The following is a 20,491-nucleotide window of genomic DNA, read 5'->3' on the forward strand; positions in this document are numbered from 1 at the left end:
TCGGCCCCAGAGGTGAGAACGCACTATTGTGTGCAGCTGTCCATGGGACACTTTAAATGTGTAATACGGTACGGTATATACAAGAGCGGACTTCAGGTATGAATGAAGGGAATGGGATCATTTGGTGTACAGCAAGTTGGTCGACAATCATTAGGTCGACACCATTAGGTCGACATAGGGATAGGCCGACATGGTTCTAGGTTGACATGGTTCTAGGTCGACATGGCTTTAGGTCAACAGGTCATTAGGTCAACACAAGTATTATCGACAGTCAAAAGGCCGACATGGGGTTTTTGACAGTTTTTTGACCCGAATGTCAACTCAGTCGACATGGACACTGGTTAAAGTGCACCACGTCCCCTCGAATGGCTCGCTGCGCTTGCTATGCTCGGCACACTATTTTATTCTCCCACCATGCCTTGTGGGTGGTAGGGCATGAAATACGGCACATGTCGGGTCAGAAAACAGTAAAAATAAACATGTCGACCTATTGACTGTCGACCTAGACCATGTCGACCTAATGGTTGTGTGAACCTAAGGACCTGTCGACCTAAAGCCATGTCGACATTGACCCATGTCGATATTGACCCGTCGACCTTGACCCCTGCCGACCTAATGGTGTCGACCTAATGATTGTCGACCAACTTGCTGTAGAAGAAATTATCGTATCCCGAATGAAGAACATATGAAATCATAAGGGAACACGGATTTAGTGCCTGATTCTTGTTGACTCAGTAAGCAGCGAAAGTTTGCTGTTTACAAGCAATAAAAAAGCCGCCACGCCAAACACCCATCAATGATTTCTCTGGCCTTCTTAACTGACTTTTATTTACTTTGGTGTCAGTCAGAGAGGGGGTGGGCACTGAGATCCTGTAATGTCTGCCGCCCACCCCCGGCAGACATCGGCCTGTCTGCATTCACCTGGGAACGGCCAGCATTTTCATAGGGATGCCCATAAAACATGGGGGGTTTCCATTGTCCAGCCCCGGTTCCACTGATATGATGCTGCCCATAGCAACCAATCAGATTCTACTTCTTATTTATGTAGCACCTTCTAGTAGATAATAGATAAGCTGATTGGTTGCACTTAGCAACATCCCATCTTCAATAGAACTACCGCCTGAGTCTCACTTGCCCTGCGAAGAGCCGGCTTCACATTGCTAGGCCACACTCATGTCCGGGGCGGGTATGGGGCAAAGGATTGACAAGCATCAGGTCAACATTGTCAAAATGACAATGTCAAGCAAAGGGTCGGCATGGAAAAGGTCAACAAATGAAAAAAATCAACATGGGGGGGGGGGGTCAGTGTCAACCTTTTCATGTCTACCATTGCAATGTCGACCTTTCGACCTTTTGCTGGTGTTGAGCTTGCGGCAACACCGCAAGCCACATAGAGCAGTCATCCCACCTCTGTGAATGCGGCTGTATACATGACTGCGGATACCTATCACACATGGCTTTATTTCCTCCACATATCGCTGTACTATTTATGTACTGTTGTTATGGTGACATCACCTTTTATCGTTAGTTGTGTGCCAGTTTTTGCAGCCACAATTCATTATTACTACTGTGCATCTATATTTAGACCACTTGGTTTTATCGTTACAATTCACACTGTGGAAAACCGGCAGGGTCTGTAACAAGCTTGCTCCCTCCCGTCACCTTTCTCTTTCGTTACTTCAAAACCCTTAACACCCTCTCCTTCTCCCTTATCCCAATACCTCACCTCTACACCATTCTGGCTTCTCCATTCTTTTTCCTCCGACAATCACCATCACCTGGCCCAGTTCATCATCCAAGCCGATCTCTACCGGCATCTCTATCCTCTGACACTCACTATAACCCGGCCCACTTCATTAACCAAGCCGATCTCTACCGGCATCTCTATCCTCTGACACTCACTATAACCTGGCCCACTTCATTAACCAAGCCGATCTCTAGTGGCATCTCTATCCTCTGACACTCACCATCACCCGGCCCACTTCCTCAACCAAGCCGATCTCTACAGTCATCTCTTTCCTCCAACACTCACCATCACCTGGTCCACTTCATCACAATCCAGTATTCTTCAAGAGCTTGTCTGTACCCAACTCCTTGACCACAGTTCTGTAATCTCCACTTAGATTGCCTTCCCAAAGTGATTCATGATCTAATCTTTGCTTAATCGGCCACCATTTAACCATTCTATCCTCCTTGACACTTTTCATTCCCACTGTCCTTTCTTGGGTACATCTTTCAGAATGAACTTAGGTCTACAGTCATTAGGTCGACCCCATTAGGTCGACTGGCTGGAAGGTCGACCTGATTTAAGGTCGACATGGGCCAAGGTCGACATGACTTAAGGTCGAATTTGCATAAAGGTCGACATGAAGAAGGTCAACTGGTCATAAGGTCGACATGGGTTTTTTGCTGTTTTTTTTATCCGAATGTCGACACAGTTGACATGGACACAGTTGGCATTGAGAATCGGGCCCTCGCATCGCTCGCTTCACTCGCAATGCATCGGGCACGGTGGCTCGCTTCGCTCGCCACAGCTTTAATAACCTCCTCCACGCCCTAGTGGATGGTAGGGCATGAAATACCGCCTGTCGGCCCATGTCGGCTCAAAAAACAGTGAAAAACCCCATGTCGACCTTATGACCAGTCGACCTTCCTCATGTCGACCTTTATGCAAATTCAACCTTAAGTCATGTCGACCTTGGCCCATGTCGACCTTAAGTCAGGTCGACCTTCCTGACAGTCGACCTAGTGGGGTCGACCTAATGACTGTAGACCTAAGTTCATTCTAATAGATGACCGCTTCCCCTTTCTTGATCCACCTTCTAAATCTCTCTCCCTTTCACCTGTTTCATATGCTTATTTACTGGGGGTCATCAATGACTCCTCATTTAACATTTCCATTCCACATCAAGCCCCTCCCCCACCTTTGCAACATTGCCAAGATTCACTATTTCCTATCCATGGATGTACTGTAACAGACATAATTGTACACATTCTTCTCTTCTACCCTGGCCTAGAGTAATGCAATATCCTCCTCTCTGGCTTGCACAGCTGATCTTCCTCTCACACCGCTCCTCTCCCACTGGGCCTCTCTACAAGCCCTCCATGGCCAAACCTTTCACTCCACAACACAATTTAAGCTGCTCACCCCCAGTTATAAAGTCCTCTAAAATGTTTACCTATTCTACATCTCTGCCCTTGTCATGATACAGTATATTCCTCTAATCACCTGCTCTTTCGGAGTTGCAGAATTAGTGTGCCAGTCTATGCAGACTATATCACACAGAAAAGGTCTAAAGGGGTGTAACTGTCATTATTAAACAAAAAATTCTGTAACATGGCAGGAGCCATACAGCAGATACTTTATCTTACTCCAAGGACTGATGCATCCCAACTGTTGATTACCACTGGTCAAAATTTAAATAAAGCCCAAGAACAAAGGGGTCTATATATGAAAGTGCAGCTATACGGCAGATCTTATATCTACACGTGGAATAATTCAGAATCAACTATCGCTGCACTGTGCCTTCCGATGCTGGGCCATATTTTAGGAAGGAGACTATTACGGTGCATTGGGTGAGGATCAGCATGATAGGTCGACAGTGTCTAGGTCAAAACCATATGGTCGACATTGACAAGGTCAACTTAAGCCGTCGACACATGAAAAATTCAACATGAGTTTTCACGTCTGTTCTTCATTTTTTGCGTCTGGGCCACAATGTGCGTGCGTGACGCCATCCAGTGATGAAATTCTGCTACTCTTTTTCTCCTACATTATCATCCATATGGACTACGACTAAGAAAAGTAAAGTGCCCAAAGCAAGGTGACATAGTACACTAATTAAGGGTCCACCTGATGAAATGTAAAAATTGGTACTTGTGTATTAGCCGGGCGCCCGGTACGTAGTTAGCGTAGCGGCGCTGTCAGAATCAGCGTAGTGTTCCTGCGGCCAGTGTAGTTAGCTTAGTCAGTCAGAGCCAGCGTAGTCAGTCAGAAGTAGCGTAGTGTTCCCGCGAGCCTTGGTGTCAGAATCAGCGTAGTGTTCCCGCGGCCAGCGTAGTTAGCGTAGGCAGTCAGAGCCAGCGTAGTGTTCCCGCATAGCGTAGTCAGTCAGAAGTAGCATAGTGTTCCTGTGAGCGTCCCTGTCAGAATCAGCGTAGTGTTCCCGTGGCCACGTAGCCAGCGGCTCTGTCAGAATCAGCGTAGTGTTCCCGCATAGCATAGTCAGAAGTAGCGTAGTGTTCCCGCTGCCACCGCTGCCAGACAGTCAGTGTCCCTGTCATAGCTGAAGGTGAAGTGACAGTGTAATGGCTGCAGAACCTGTGACAATGTTCAGCTTGGCAAAGGGGTGTGGTATAAATCACAGACAGTCGGGATTCCGACAGTCATTACTCAGACGTCGGAATCCCGACTGCACAGCGGGGGGAGCGCAATGAAGCCCCTTGCGGGCTCGCTGCACTCGCCACGCTGGCGAGCTGCGGACCCCCACGAGGGAGCAGTCGGGATTCTGACGTCGGAGTAATGACTGTCGGAATCCCGACTGTGGGGGAGCCGTCCGGCACCCTGGCAAAGACAGAGTGCAGTGTTATTCTTCCAGCAGCACCATTTGCTGCCACAGACTAAAAGTTGCATAAATGGACACCCAATGCGCCTCAGCATGAAGGAGTCAACATGGCGCTGCCCTATCAAATCATGCCGTAAGAAGGTGAGCCTGCATGCAGCACATTGGTTCCAAGGTTGCCGTTTACCGTTTTTGACACTGGTACGCTTTATTTATTCCTGGGCGGAGGAGCTCACAACTATACATTTTTGTAAGCGTCAATTGAACATGTCCAACAAAACAGCGGTCCAGTATAATCACCTTATGCGTGAGGCCTGCACTGTGGACCTGATGACACAGCCCCAATGCAAAATTTGTGCAGAGGAAGAGCTATGTTGGACGGATGCTGCCTCAGCAGTGAATATTCTGAGGCATTTGCAGGGAGACTGGTGAGTGCTTTGTGACACCAGTACAAAGACGTGATGCCAGTACCCTGATGGCCACCATCGAGAGGCACATCGAACCGGGGACGCACATCTACTCTGATTGCTGGCGCGCCTACAACACAGAGCAGCTGGAGCTGACAGGGTACCACCATGCTCGGGTGAACCACCGGTACAAGTTCCTGGATCCGGAGACCGGAGTTCACACCCAGAACATCGAGCGCCTTTGGGGATCCTGCAAGTGGCGCAACAAATGCCAAAGGGGCACTGCACGTCATCAGCTCGACTCCTACTTGCAGGAGTTCATATGGCGAAAGACTGTTGGCGCCAAAAACATTTTCGAGCGTATCCTCAATGCGCTAACCCTGCTCCCCCAGGCTGAGAAAGGCGACAGCGCAGAGACAAGTGCATCCACTTTTGATGCTGTTTCTGCCAATGCAGTTTCTGAAGAATGACTGATTTATTATTTTCTTTTCTCATGATTAATTGATTTTATTGTTATTTGTTAATGTGATCTTTTCTCCTTTATTATTATTAACTAAAATCCAGTTACAAGTTAGCACATGTTGTCATTACTCTCTCAGATGTATGATATGGCAGGTGTGACACCCCCACTATCCACGCCAGCACGAAGCTTGGCAAGCGCAGCGATCCCTCTGAGGGGACCCATTACGCGTCCTCCCGACCTGTTCATACCCCCACTATCCACGTCGGCATTGATTTAAAAAAGTGTGGTGAGTGCAGTGAGCCACCGAGCCCGAAACGTGGCGAGTGGACACGGATTACTTCACATCTGTTCCACGTCTCGCCACACTTTATAAAATCAACTCCACACCGACGTGGATAGTGGGGGTATGAACAGGTCGGGAGGGACGCTTCGGGCTGGCGTGGATAGTGGGGGTTTGAAAATGCCTCCTTATTGTGCATAGGACGCACTTGCGCCCGCATACCTCCTTTATGCATGAGGCGCACATGCTAATAAATTACAGAGACGCACCTGCGTCTCAGACAGCCGGAGCACCTCTCCACCAGCGCCCGCATGATCCCCTCTCTGCCGGCGTCCACCAGTGCAGGGAATCTGGCGGTTACCGCGCTGTGTGAGAGGCGCTCAGTACACTTGGCATGGACGCCAGGGACAGAGCCGGGCTGCCGTGGAGTGACTACGATAGGTAGCCGTTGGGCTGCCGCAAAGTCACTATGCTAACTACGCTAGGCAGCCATTGGACTACGCTTATAGCATAGCTATCCTACGCCTGCGTACGTATGCTAATTGGGTGCCCGGCTAATACACAAGTACCTAAAAATGTATAAAAACCATGAAAAACTCTTGTCAACGTTTTGCATGTGTTGACCTTTTTCCATGTCGAACTTATGCATGTCGACCTAATTACTATAACGTCAAACTCTACCCAATCCAGGACTCGAGATCGGGTTGGACTGGGCCTCCCTTGCGAATGGCCTCCCTGCTGCCGGTGGTCCCCAACCCCTCCACTAATGTCAGGTTCCAGAAAATGCACTCAAGTTACTCTGTTGGGTGTCACCCCACAGTGGGCTGGCCCCTGCTGGTCTCACCCCGCGGTGGGCCACTACAACTGCATTCCCCCACGGGGGGCCCTTCAAGGCTCATACCCTCGGTGGCTCATGTTGCACCGCCACATCTGGTCTCCTAATCATGTTACGGGTAGATGAAGCTAAACAGTGATATTCCTGGTGACAAGTCTCCCTTGCTGCTATGACTACATCCCATTCCGATCCAGCTCGCACTGCCGAGAGGCCAATTTAGAATAAAGAGCGAAAAGAAATTGTATAAATCAATCACGGGGAAACATATCCCGTCCTGCATACCGCTATCCATTTCTGCCTTAGGAGAACACACATTAGACTAATCTCTTCATTGGAAGAACACACTTGACACACAGCGCCGCAGCCCCTGCCAATAATTTGCATATCGGCGCGGAGGGCGCCATCGCGGCCCTGGCCACAGGTACCTCCTACGTTAGAAGCCAGAAACAATGCACATTTGATGGAGTGTAGGTTAACATGCATTATTTATTACTTCATTACATCGCTCAACCGAGATACATTCACTTCCAGTTTTATTGGGTTACAGGAGATGCGGAACACCTGCATTAATAAACTGGAGAGTATTGGACGCGGCGGCTGAGTGGGAAAAGGGCATTTTAAGTGAGACAATCATGGGAGTGACTAATTAACATCTACTGTGATCATGGCTTATTCCCCCGGGGCCAGGATGGCCAATAACTGGCCGGGTGGTGACATCTTGTTCCGGCACAAAATCACTCATTCGCTGACCTGTATTTAATCAGCCAGAAACCTGTAAACAATCAGCACGGCTACTGAATCACCCCAGCTGCAGGGTCTCATTTCAAAGGCTATTCGGAACATTGCTCTGACTAACGGCAAGTCCGTCAACACATATTACCTCACTAACAAGCCGGCACCCTCATACACCTTACCGATCGTATGTTTATATATATATATATATATATATATATATATATATATATATATATATATATATATATATATACTGTATATACAACATATAAAAATAAACACTAAATATATTATATATACACACTGAATAAATAATAGGATCAAGAGTATGGTATACGGTCGTTAGGTTGACACATAGGGGGAAATTTACTAAAGGAAATTTGTAAAAAAATAGGTGTATTTGTATCCAGAAATACTCTTATTTTTGACATTTACTATCCCGAAAATACGGCAATTCGTATTCGTATTGATGTGCTATCAATACGAATACGAATTGCCGTATTTTCGGGATAGTAAATGTCAAAAATAAGAGTATTTCTGGATACAAATACACCTATTTTTTACAAATTTCCTTTAGTAAATTTCCGCCAATATTAGGTAGACATGCATTGGGTCAACCTCTGAAGGTCAACATGGCTACATTCAACGGTCAAAAGGTCAACATGAGGTTTTTACATTTTTTTTTTTTTAGAAATCATTCTGTTGTAAATAGAGTAAAGGCCCCCATACATAGAGCCGACTTGTCCTAAGGACAAGTCGGACCCAATTCTCCTCCGAGCCGCCCGGCAGCTCCCCGGGGGGCTCACATACGATTAGGACTTTGATGTGCCATACGAATTCGCACAGAGGCCGATTATCAATGGAATGGGCCTGTGTCTGGGGTGCAATGCACGTGCGCGATATCATGCTGCGATGAAATTGTTCGCTAGCTGTTTGGGCACTTGTGTAATTTCAGGGCGCCAGCATGGCGCCGTGCTACTTCCGGGTTCTACGCTTGCCACAAACTATGTTAAAAAAAGTAACTCCACAAGCCGCCTATGCGCCCGGCGGCTTGTGGAGACAGAGGAGTTTACCAGGACACTCGGATCCCAATATTCAGCATCCAGGGACGCCTGTTAAGTATAACATCATGCTTGTTTTGTCTGCAACACTCCATTGTGGACATTGATATAGGGTGAGAGTCCTGAGATCCTACCTCTGTCATTGTTTTACTGCACTTTTTTGTTTGAATAAAACGTTATTGCACCAAGGATTTCTCTTCTCTCTTTGTGCCCCTCCGAGTGTCTACCACCACATTCAGAGGAAGAGGGAAGAAGAGGTGACCTGCTTTGGGATACAGCCCCCACATTACCAATACGCTTGAGTCTACAATACAAGTAGACATATAATTCTGGTACGGGTCAAACTCTTCAAGACTTTTAAAACTTGGTGCATCGTTATATGTTAAATAGTATTACACTATTTTTGTTCTTTGTTTTCTGTTTTGGGGTCCACTCATATCTCAAACGAAAACTGAGAGAATTCATCTGAGACTAAGCGCACTGGGACAATTCAGAAACTCTTTTTTGGTATTGTATGTCCTGGTCATACCCTCCCTTTCTCTCTTGCTCCACTCCTTCTCTTCTCACATACCTTCTCTTTTCCGGACCACCCCTCTCTCACCAGCATAATTCTTGTCTCTCAGTGGCACGAGGGGGGAATGGGGGGAGCCTATAGCAAAATTTTGCTATGGGGCCCTAAGAGTTCTAGTTACACCTCTGGTTCCGCTACATTTGTGGACCAAACACACAGCAATTCTGGTTTGGGGTCAGAGGTTTGCTGGAGTTCTGAATGCAAAGAGAACACATGTAAGTGTTGTATAGGGAGTGGTAATGGAGTAAAGCCTAGACAGGATAAGCGGGTGGTTTAGTAATTTGATACACTAGGAGGAAGTCTTCTTGCAAAACAAATGGAATCCGCAAGTCAGTGCTGTAAACGGGAGTTGGTATTGCCAGGGCCATTTTAATGTATAGGCACACCGGGCAGCTGCAAAGAGCACCACAATTCTGGGGGCCTACGAGCAGAGGTGGGCTGGACCAGGAGACATCTGCCCCCTGGGCACAGAGAATGAATTACACACAATGGGGCAGATTTATTAAGCTTGGAGAAGAGATAAACTGGAGATAAAGCGGAGAAAAGGTAAAAGGAGATAAAGCACCAGCCAATCAGCTGTGTTTGAAAAAGACAGTTGGGAGTTGATTGGCTGTGCTTTATCTCCTTTTACCTTTTCTCCGCTTTATCTCCAGTTTATCTCTTCTCCAAGCTTAATAAATCTGCCCCAATCACAGCAGACAGGCAGGACTTTCCACCAGACAGTGAGCATCTGTCAGCTTGCCGATTGGTGCATGGCTGGCGCTATACACCAATCAGAATGCATCATTCTCTACCTCCCTTCCAGCCTGCAAACTGACAGTACATAGCTGTCAGCATGCTGATTGGTGGATGGCTTGAGATATCCACCAATCACAGTGCTGACAGCCATTTACTGTACGAAAGAATGTGGGAGAGACAGCTGGAACCGCAGGAAAGGTAAGTGATGGTTTTGTTTAACTGATTCCCCCAAATAGGAGTGTAGGGGCCCCAGTGCATTGCTTCGCCCAGGGCCTACAATACTGTAACGAAAGCACTGGGAGTGATAATTGATGTTTTTTGAGTGATGATAGCCACACATAAACACACACACACATGCATGGTGGAAATGGTTAATTTTATTATAAAAAATGCTATATATTTGTATTAGTCACCGCTCCATGGCCTCTGCCATAGCTGACATGTTAGAAAAGGGTGCATCCAGTATGACTTTATTGCTGTAAACACCCTGGAGAGGATTAAAGATTAACTTGATCTTTAAATAAGGGCTGGGATAGTGTTATTACTTGCCCGGAAACATCTGCGTTTTTATGTTACAATGGTGGCCCCAAAAATGCCTCGTCCTGAGGGTCTGCGGTTCCCAGCAACAGTTCCCTGTCTGTAACGCCGCAGTTCTGGTGTGACTGTCCAGCGATATCATAGTGCCACGGCCGCTGTTGTAGCAGGGAGCAGAGCGCACTCAATAATAACGCAACGCACCCCCTTATGAGTCGCTACCCCATAGTATCCCTGCTTAGTGGGTGGCTAAACATAACTGTCAAAGTTTCCAGACCACCCAGCAGGTCACATGTTCCAGGTTACCCGGCAGAGTTCACCAACTGTCACATTTTCCAGAGAACAATGGTGATGCAATGTAAAAGACAGGCGGTCATTTTGCCACAGAACCCCATAACAAAGTGACCAATTATAATAATGTCAAATCTACAGAACAATCCCTGTCATTTGGTATATGAGCCCTGCGCAGCCCCTTTAATCATAGAATATTGTCATTATTAAAAGTCTTCCTTCTGATATTAATGTAAATATTACCTTAGGGACCATGGGGGACATGCATCAAAGAGAGAGAGATAAAGTCAGCTGTACTGTATTAAATGAACTTCAAGCTCTTTATACAGTAAGTTGGTTTGAGGATAACGATTCTGGAGCCACTCAGTGCCCGTAAATAAGACTTTAGCATTGTATTTCAGGTCCAACAATTCCTTACCACAGTACCGGACCACAGCGAAGTCACTCAGTACCATGAACTTTATTATCTACAAACTACAGTACTGCAGTCAAGGTGCAAAGGAAATGAAACATTTGGCATAGAGCGTGATGAAACAGCTCCTCCAGTGGTGAAATGTAAACTAGCACTTACTGTATTAGAAAGCAGGGATATGTAAAGGAAAGTACAGTATCATGCAGCTTTGGGAGTAATACGTTTTTGCATCAGGCGTAAATCTATAGTACACAGCAGGGGTTACTGAATAACATGAGCACTATAAAAGGTTCCGTACAGTGATCAATAACACAAAAATCAGGATACTTCAAGACAAACTGGAGAAATGTCTTCTAGCCTGTCACTGTAATTACTGTTCTAGGTTTTTGTACATTATTATTTTTCAGGATCAGAAGTTTCAGGCACCCTGAAGTGAACAATGTAATGATATCACCCACAAGCACAGTCAGTATCTATCCTAATAACCTGCATTGTTACACAATAACATAACTCAAGTAAAGAAATATAAATAATTACAAGGCTCAATCAATAACCACACCAAATCACAGGTCACTGGATTGCAAGCTCTTTGGACCAGTAGCATAAGTGCATTTTGTCACATAAAAACACAAGCCCAGTAGCATTATCACCAACATTTACATTCCTTCTTTGTCACTCCTGTCTGCCCCTCCCCTTTAGAATGCAAGATCTCGCGAGCAGGGTCCTCTCTCCTCATGTCCTTTTCTTAATATATATATATATATATATATATATATATATATATCACACACACAGACGGGGAGGCACAGCACTCCCAATCAAAGAAGAGATTAGAGACATTGGTAATTTTTGCAACGTTTCAATGTCCTTTAATCGGCATTAAAATGCCGATTAAAGGGCATTGAAACGTCGCAGAAATTACCAATGTCTCTGGTCTCTTCTTTGGCTGTGAGTGCTGCGCCTCCCCCCCGGTCTGTGTATCTACAACCAGTGAGGGCACCTAGGGCCTTATTCTAGTCCACTCTTTCTGACAAAATCCTTCCTAGATGGACAAAACCATGTGCACTGCAGAGGGGCAGATGTAAAATGTGCAGAGAGAATTCGATTTGAGTGAGTTATTTTGTTTCTGTGCAGCGAAAATACTGGCTGCTTTATTTTTACACTGCAATATAGATCTCATTTTGAAGAAAAACCCCACCCAAATCTGATTCTCTCTGCACAAGTAACATCTGCCCCACCTGCAGTGCACATGGTTTTGTCCATCTAAGAAGGATTTTGTCAGAAAGAGTGAACTAGAATAAGGCCCCCAGTCCAGTTGTATCAAACGTCGGCATTGTGGTGTTTGCCGGTCTATTGCTGCATATATATATATATATATATATATATATATATATATATATATATATATATATATATATATATATATATATAGATTGTGCGGCAGTGGTCCGGCACTCCTGCTTCAGGGTTTCAACTGCTCCGGTGCTTGCAGCGTAGTGATTGATAGTAGACAGGTGGGGTGTGCTGCAGCACAATAACGGAGGCTATTCAGCAAGGTTAGTAGTAAAAAAATTTACTCAATGACATCAAGCATCTCAGTGCCGACGTTTCGGGGTCCCGTGCGCCCCGTTTTCAAGGAGGAAAGAGATACGGTATCTCTTTCCTCCTTGAAAACGGGGCGCACAGGACCCCGAAACGTCGGCACTGAGATGCTTGATGTCATTGAGTAAATTTTTTTACTACTAACCTTGCTGAATAGCCTCCGTTATTGTGCTGCAGCACACCCCACCTGTCTACTATATATATATATATATATATATATATATATATATATACACATACACCCCAATAGTGTTATACAGAGCCCATAAACAATTAAATTGATACAATAATTTCAGTCTTTCCGCTTAGAATAAAATATTGTCAACCAAAATTTCTTAAAAAATAACACATTTATTATAAAACATATAAAAATTAGATGCTCTTTGGAAAAGAAGTGTTCTCTTGAAATTAGAATCACAAGTACCCGACGCGTTTCGTCTCAATGAGAGACTTCATCAGGGGTTTGACATATATAAAGGATCTTCAAAGGATTAAAGATGTTAAATTTGCAAAGAATATAGAATGATTTAGTCCCACTGGATGTTCTAAAAAGTATAATGACTGTTATTAATCTTTAGTTGAAGATTTTTTGAAGATTTTTAAGGTCTTATTTTAATTTTATAGAGTTGAACCGTTAGTAAGCAATATAAGTGATCTCGCTTATTAAGGAGCATTCATACTTCTAGTGATTCCTAGAGCAGATGGCACAAGCTCAATAGGATAGGAGTGGCCAGTAATGGCAAAGAAATCCTTAATTTCTGACCTCCTATGGATGGTCACTTATTTGATTTTTAGGTTTCAGATTTTATTAGGGGTGCAATTGTCGGTGGCAATATTTTTAAAAATCCAGCCTTCAGAGAAAAAGGATGTAATCACTTTTCTGTATTTAAAAGAACTCCTTAGTGCAGCCAGAGCATGTGAACTCTCCAATGTCCAAAGGGCAAGACTATATATATATATATATATATATATATATAGTTCGAAGGAATGACCGCACTCTCGCTCAGGTAATTTTAGGTATCACAGGGGTGCGCATAGAAGGAACAAACGAAGTCCGTGCCTTTAAATATAGAGAAGTTCTCCCGGTTGGGAATGTGCACTCGCCAATTATCACAAAGACTTGTTCAGATAAAATTCAAAATGGTCTTTATTTTCATAAGGAGATATCCGTATCTTTTGCCACAATATAGGGTATCATAAACGCAGATCAGCATGGTTCAGAAACGCCAACCATTGGCGTTTCTGAACCATGCTGATCTGCGTTTATGATACCCTTGTATGCTTTCTGAATACTTCTGCCTATGCTCCTTGATAAAGGTCCAGATGTAGGACCGAAACGTCGGGGCTATATTGTGGCAAAAGATACGGATATCTCCTTATGAAAATAAAGACCATTTTGAATTTTATCTGAACAAGTCTTTGTGATAATTGGCGAGTGCACATTCCCAACCGGGAGAACTTCTCTATATATATATATATATATATATATATATATATATATATATATATATATATATATATATATATATATATATATATTGTGAAGTGTGATATATATATATATATATATATATATATAAGCAGAGAGAGGATGGCGGCACTCAGTTAAAAATAGGCAGAAAGGCAGTTGAAAGATCAACTTTCAACTGTGTTTCTGCCTATTTATTTATCTGAGTGCCGCCGTCCTCTCTCTTCTTTTATATTCACTTCACACCAAGTGAACTGGAAAGCACCAGAGCCATAACTTTCTTTAAAGGTGTTCTGCCAACAATGACTTTCTCTCTCTCAGTGGCAGAACTTTGGGAGGCAATGGAGTCATCTGCCACCGGGCTCCTGCTCGCAGGGGGGCACCTCTCATACCCTGCTAAATCAGATAAGTTAGAGTTAGCTAGAGATAGCTGAGTTCTGAAATATATGTGTTCTCTGTCTCTCTAAATATATATAGCTACATATATATAGAACACATATATTTAATATATGATTCAAGGTTGTGTGTGTGTGTGTGTGTGTGTGTGTGTGTGTGTGTGTGTGGTGGGGGGGAACCAATATGTATCTTGCCTTCGGGCAACTGGGACAAGCTTACGCCACTGCTCTCTCTCTCTCTCTCTCTCTCTCTCTCTATATATATACATACAGATACTGGGCTGGCGGCACTCACGGACAATTTAACAGACTACACAGTTTCAGGGTCCTGACGAAAGATGTCAAATCTGAAACGTTGATCACCACCTATGACCCTGTGTAGTCTGTTCAATCGTCCATGAGTGCCGCCAGCCCAATGTCTGTATGTATAAACCACCACTCAGTGGGTTCATTCCAGGAGGGCACCGGACGTGTATTATTTGACAGTAAGGGTGCCGGCATCACACAAGTATATATATATACTGCCTCACAGTGCTGAGGTCATGGGTTCGATTCCCACCATGGCCCTAACTGTGCGGAGTTTGTATATTCTCCCCGTACTTGCGTGGGTTTCCTCCGGGTACTCCGGTTTCCTCCCACAATCCAAAAATATACTGGTAGGTTATTTGGCTCCTAACAAAAATTAACCCTAGAATGAATGTTTGTGCATGTGTGTGGTAGGGAATATAGATTGTAAGCTCCACTGGGGCAGGGACTAATGTGAATGTTCAAATATTCTCTGTAAAGCGCTGCGTAATATGTATGCGCTATATAAGAAACTGTTAATAAATAAATAAATAAATAAATAATAAATACTTCATTGTCCTGTCCCATAATGCAACTGTCTTAATTTACCATGTACTTGTCCTAAGTTGCCTTGTACTGTAATTTGTTACTTTCTTCTTTTTTGCTCACATATTTATTGTTAGATGCTGCGGAACCCTTGTAGCATCATAGATTATAAATACACAATAATAATAATCATTTCTGCACCCTAATGATGCAATACTGAGAACCACATAAAACCACAACCCCTGGTTTCGAACTTCATAAAATGAAATAAAAATGTATCAATTTATTCTACGGCCTGTTCTCAAGTTTGATTCTGCAGCTCCCGGCTTTGCAGGATGAAGGAACAGGATGCTCTGGATCCAGTTAGCCCATCTTGGCGGTTTATAAATAAATGATCCGCACTCCTTGATTGATATGCATCTATAAATAATGAATCCAGACATGTGATCCTCCTCTCACTTCTCCACTTTCCTACAAGGAGCACAGAACACAACTAGCAAGACAGAGACAGGTCAAACGCAGTACAGACTGGAGCATCAGGTGCGCTCTTCCAGATTTTAATTGTCTGGCGAAACACTTAATTCCCGGGGGATTTAAGATACACTTCTAAACCCCCTCCCCTGTTCCCTGCTAGGAGACTCAAAACAAGGCCCTTCAAGAATACAGGGATTATCCTGAGAGTCAACTAATCCACCCATGTCTTCAAAGCGGTACAATCACAGAAATATCACACCTAGAACTTTCATCCTAGGCACAAGAGCTGGCACTCCCATCCTCCCCCATTCATCCTCAGAAGCCTTCGCCCAGGCTCTGGCAGTCTTCAGCACTGCAGATCAGAATTCCAGGTAGCAGGTGTCCGCAATCCTTTCATTAGAGACCTATCATTTCCAGCAGGAATCTGCACCTGACACCGGTCCCTGGGACTTTTTGGAAACTGTAATCTGCAATTTTGAGTTTGCAATAAACAGATCTCATATTTCAGTCTATTACAACAAAGGGGAAATTGAAGTCGGATCCTGGCCACAGCGAGCAGTCAGTGCTTTCTGCAGAGCCGCTGAGCTCCGGGGATGAGGGATTAAAGCAGAAGTCCTCAAACACGATCTTCTATAGACCCCAGAAGTCCAGGTTTTTAAGGATAGCCATGCTTAGGCACAGGTGATTTAATCAGTACCTCAGTCAGTGTAATAAAACTAACTGTGCTGAAGCAGGGCTATCCCTACAACTTGGACTGTTGGGGTGCCTTGAGGAGTGCTCTCGGGAACCACTGGATTAAAGCACAATTCCCCATAGACACAGACTTATACAGTATTCGATCATAAGGTCGACAGTGTCTAGGTTACACTCAATAGGTCAACCACTATTGGTGGACACACAAAAGGTCAACACAGAAAAAAGGTAGACATGGAAAAAGGTTGACATGAGTTTTTTATGAATTTTTTTTTTAGCGATTTGTTCATACATCACCATCCTAGAGGACACAGAGCAGGGATGGGGAACCTTCGGCCCTCCAGCTGTTGTTGAACTACATATCCCAGCATGCCCTACAACAGTTGTAGCATGGCCACATAGCAAAACTGTAACAAGGCATGCTGGGATGTGTAGTTCCACAACAGCTGAAGGGCCAAAGGTTCCCCATTCCTAACATAGAGGGTGAATATAACAGTGTCGACCTGGACACTCTTAGGTTGACAGGGTCTAAGTCAATAGGTCGAACACTATCGGTCGACACATAAAAAGGTTGATTTAGACAAAAGTTGGACACAAGCTAAAGGTCAACATGTCAATGATCCACATAGAAAAAGGGTTGACATTTTTTAAACCGACTTGTTCATCCCAATGAGTATGGGGGGGGGGGGGGGGTAATAATAGTGACCAAGGGGACGTAGTACACTTATATGGTGTCCATGTTGATATATGTCGATATAGACAACAAAAACATGAAAAATTTTCAAACCTGTTCCCATGTCGACCAATTACACATCTGCGTGTGTCAACCTTTTGTCCGTGTCAATCTAAAGCATGTTGTCCCTTTTTATGTGTTGACCTATTGTCTGTCGAACAGCAGTGGTCGTCCTATTGACTGTTCACTTACACTGTCGACATAATGACCAATACCTGACCTTTTACTAGGTGCTACTAAGGGGAGACGGTCACTGGGTCTACAAGCATTATGTCAACACCACTATGTCAACATGCATGATGTCGACATGCGACAATAACATTTTTTTCGACATGGGGAAGGTGGACAGTCAAATGGAAGACATGGGGTTTTTCACATTTTTTTTTAACCCACATGTGCCGACAGGTGGTATTTAATGCCATACCATCCACTAGGGTGTGGTGGGAGAACAAAATAGTGTGTTGAGTGTAGCGAGGCACCGCGCCTCGAGCGAGCGCAGTGAGCCATGCGAGGGGACGTGGTGCTACGTTCCAGTGTCAATGTCGACTATGTCAAAATTCGGGACAAAAAAATGTGAAAACCCCATGTCGACCTTTTGACTGTCGACATTCCCCATGTCGACATAATGTGTGTGTCGACCTAATGCCCCAGTCGACCTTCAGTCATGGTGACCTTCCTGCATGCCGACCTTCAGTCATGTCCACCTAATGCTTGTAGACCTAGTTGCTGTCTATCCTATGATCCCTTTCCCTACTGGCGGTCCCATTAGCGGCAATAACCCAACCCATGATCGCGGGTAAAGTTATCGCACCGATCACCCAAAATAGCCGTTTATCGCCATTTTGCTTTTAGACCTATATACTATTAAAAAATTGCAATAACGGGTGACCTGGAAGTGTTAACCAGCTAAAAGTGCAGGTGAAAATGGGGAGATCAGCCTGTACCCCCCAAAGTCACATAGGATAACGGTATAGAAGTATATAAGAGGGCATAATACAAAGATTGTGGGGACTTATAATGAGTTAAATGGCTGCAAAATTCATTTTATAAACACTGAAAATAATATAAATACAAGGAAACTTTATTGTGTAAATGCTCCCCTACAATATGGGGAATAAGTATTTACTGTAGTTATATCAATATAGAGGAACTTTTAAAAACCTTGCCAAAACAACCGATTACTCCCATCTGCAGAGCTAAAAACACTTGTCCCACCCATAAAGCACCCCAATATACCTGTCCCATACCTTGTACCCCCATGTCCAACATTTTTTCACTTTAAAACTGACATCTCATTATTAGAAATAGCTAAATATAATAAATAATAAATAAAATAAAAAAAATCCTAAATGCCTAATTGGTCATCAAGGAGTTCTGAACGAAATCCTACAATTTTTACCCCAAAATAGGGATTCTCCCCAATGTTTTCCCCTACTCAAAGTAGGTGAAGAGACATTCTCGATAAACCCTACGGATAATTTTTGCAAGCCAAAAATAAGATAGCGGTGTAAAAAAGATGCATTTTTACTATTTTTACCCCCAAATCGGGCTATGGCATCGAATAGGATAGTCCCCTTTGGAGAAAAGTTTCATGGTGTAAAGTAGTGACACATTGAGGTTTGTCAGATGCATAGGTCTCCGGAGTTTATAAAGTTGCATTTTGTTAATGAATGCAATACAACGTTAAAGCCCATCAGAAAACAAAAACAGAATGCCAGCCATATAAAATGCCTCCAATGCAAATTAAGAAAAAAAATTCAAAAACAAAAATGAAAAAAAAAAACACTGACATTAATTTCCTCTAGCTCCCAGCAACCACTTTAGCAATGATAAGAGACTGGACACTTAACTGCGCACTCACCACAGCATCCTAGGGTTTAGCCGTCTTATATATTGATCCCCCTAGCCTGCCAAGGGCTCGGGCGCACTGTAAAGTTTTACGACTTACCGTATGCATTTGCATTTCGCAGCGGATGACATTTCTGCCCATTGCCCTCTGGCTGGGTGGGAAATGGTTAAATTTAACAGCATCATTACTGTAATTAACTACACATGCCCATAAGTTACCACTGGTCTTTATCAATTATATAAAGTGCTACTGAGGAAGGAAAGGCAAAAGCTTTATCATAAAAAAAAAGTGTCACTTGGCAATTATAACTGGAAAAAGAAAACACCTTGGCATAATTAGGAGAAAACCAATCGCAGCACCACTTGGAGCAGTTGGGCGCCCATCACGGTTAGTATTGCCCGCTATAATAAGATGCCAGCTTGCACTCACCTGCAGCAGTCTCTTGGTAACAGGTGTTAGGTGCACAATCCAATGTATGAGGGGCTCAGCTCCTGCATCTTATCAGAGGACACAACTTTCCCCAGCAGGGCATACTTGGGGGTAACCAATGACCATCACATCGACAAGCTGTGGACCTGTGGAGCCCACTCAGACACTTCACCAACACTGGCTGCCCCAGTGCAAACTGCAGCAGAAGTTCCCAGGTCACAGGCAGGGGGGCATCTCAGCACCCCCGGGGTAGCTAGAAGAATCAGGACCACCCAATAAGTCATGCAGTGCTCCAATACATCCATGCATCATCAACCCACCTGGCTGAGGAGGAGGTGGGCAGTGCCAGCCTGGGTGGTCCACTCCCACTTAACGCGTTCTCTCTCACCAGGCAGGGCTCTCTCCCACTCACAGTCTCATCCACTTGTGTGTGGGGGCTTCGTGCACTCCTGGCTGTGGCATCCTGGGCACAGTGGGCAGGGATCGGCTTCTCGATGGTGAGGGGCAGGTGAGCGCTCGCTCCCTCTCTGCAGGGAAGTTGTGCCAAGTGCTGCCACCTACAGGGGCGGGTCCGGAGGGCCGCACTGTGCTGCTGCTGCTGCCCTGGTCCTGTGCCGGCTACACTAGGGTGGGATGTGCGGCTGCGGTCGCTGCTGCTGCTGCTGCTGCTGCGGCGGGAGCGCGCCTCCTTCTCTGCGTGGACGAGCCTGGAGCCCAGGGCTAGCTCTGTGTTACCTTGCAGCGCCCTCTACCCCCTGACTATGCCGCTGCTGCTGTGTGCCAGCAGCAAAGGTGCCCGGACCGAGATGCAGCATACATGGGCACAGCGCTCTCATGCCCTCATCGCAGCTCCTGGGACATGCAACGTATGCAATTTATTTTACTGTACCTTGTACCAATATATATGCTTCTAATAATAAAAAATAAAAAAGTAGCAAAATAATTGTATTCATTATAATTATTTTTCATAATACAGCAATAATAACAATATTTATTATTAGTATTATATATATATATATATATATATATATAGCTCTTTTAATAATAATAAAGTATTTATATTATTATTATTATTATTATTATCATCAATATTTTTATTATTATTTATTTAGCACTTTTATATTTATT

At 44.4% G+C, this 20,491-nt stretch overlaps 1 protein-coding gene across 2 annotated transcripts in view; it reads right to left on the reverse strand.

The window, feature by feature from the left end:
* CHST8 (carbohydrate sulfotransferase 8) overlaps nucleotides 1-20,058 on the reverse strand; it is a 275,902-nt gene extending 255,844 nt beyond the window's left edge. The window contains exon 1 of one of the 2 annotated variants that reach the window (XM_083163719.1): nucleotides 19,684-20,058. The gene's annotated coding sequence lies outside the window, so the exon portion shown is untranslated. Of the gene's footprint in view, nucleotides 1-19,363 lie in introns of both variants that reach the window. The other variant, XM_083163718.1, reaches the window with a different exon arrangement.
* Nucleotides 20,059-20,491: the final 433 nt, after the last annotated feature.

The sequence above is a fragment of the Crinia signifera genome, chromosome 11 (assembly GCF_055691185.1).
Source record: "Crinia signifera chromosome 11, ASM5569118v1, whole genome shotgun sequence".
Classification (NCBI taxonomy): Eukaryota; Metazoa; Chordata; class Amphibia; order Anura; family Myobatrachidae; genus Crinia; species Crinia signifera.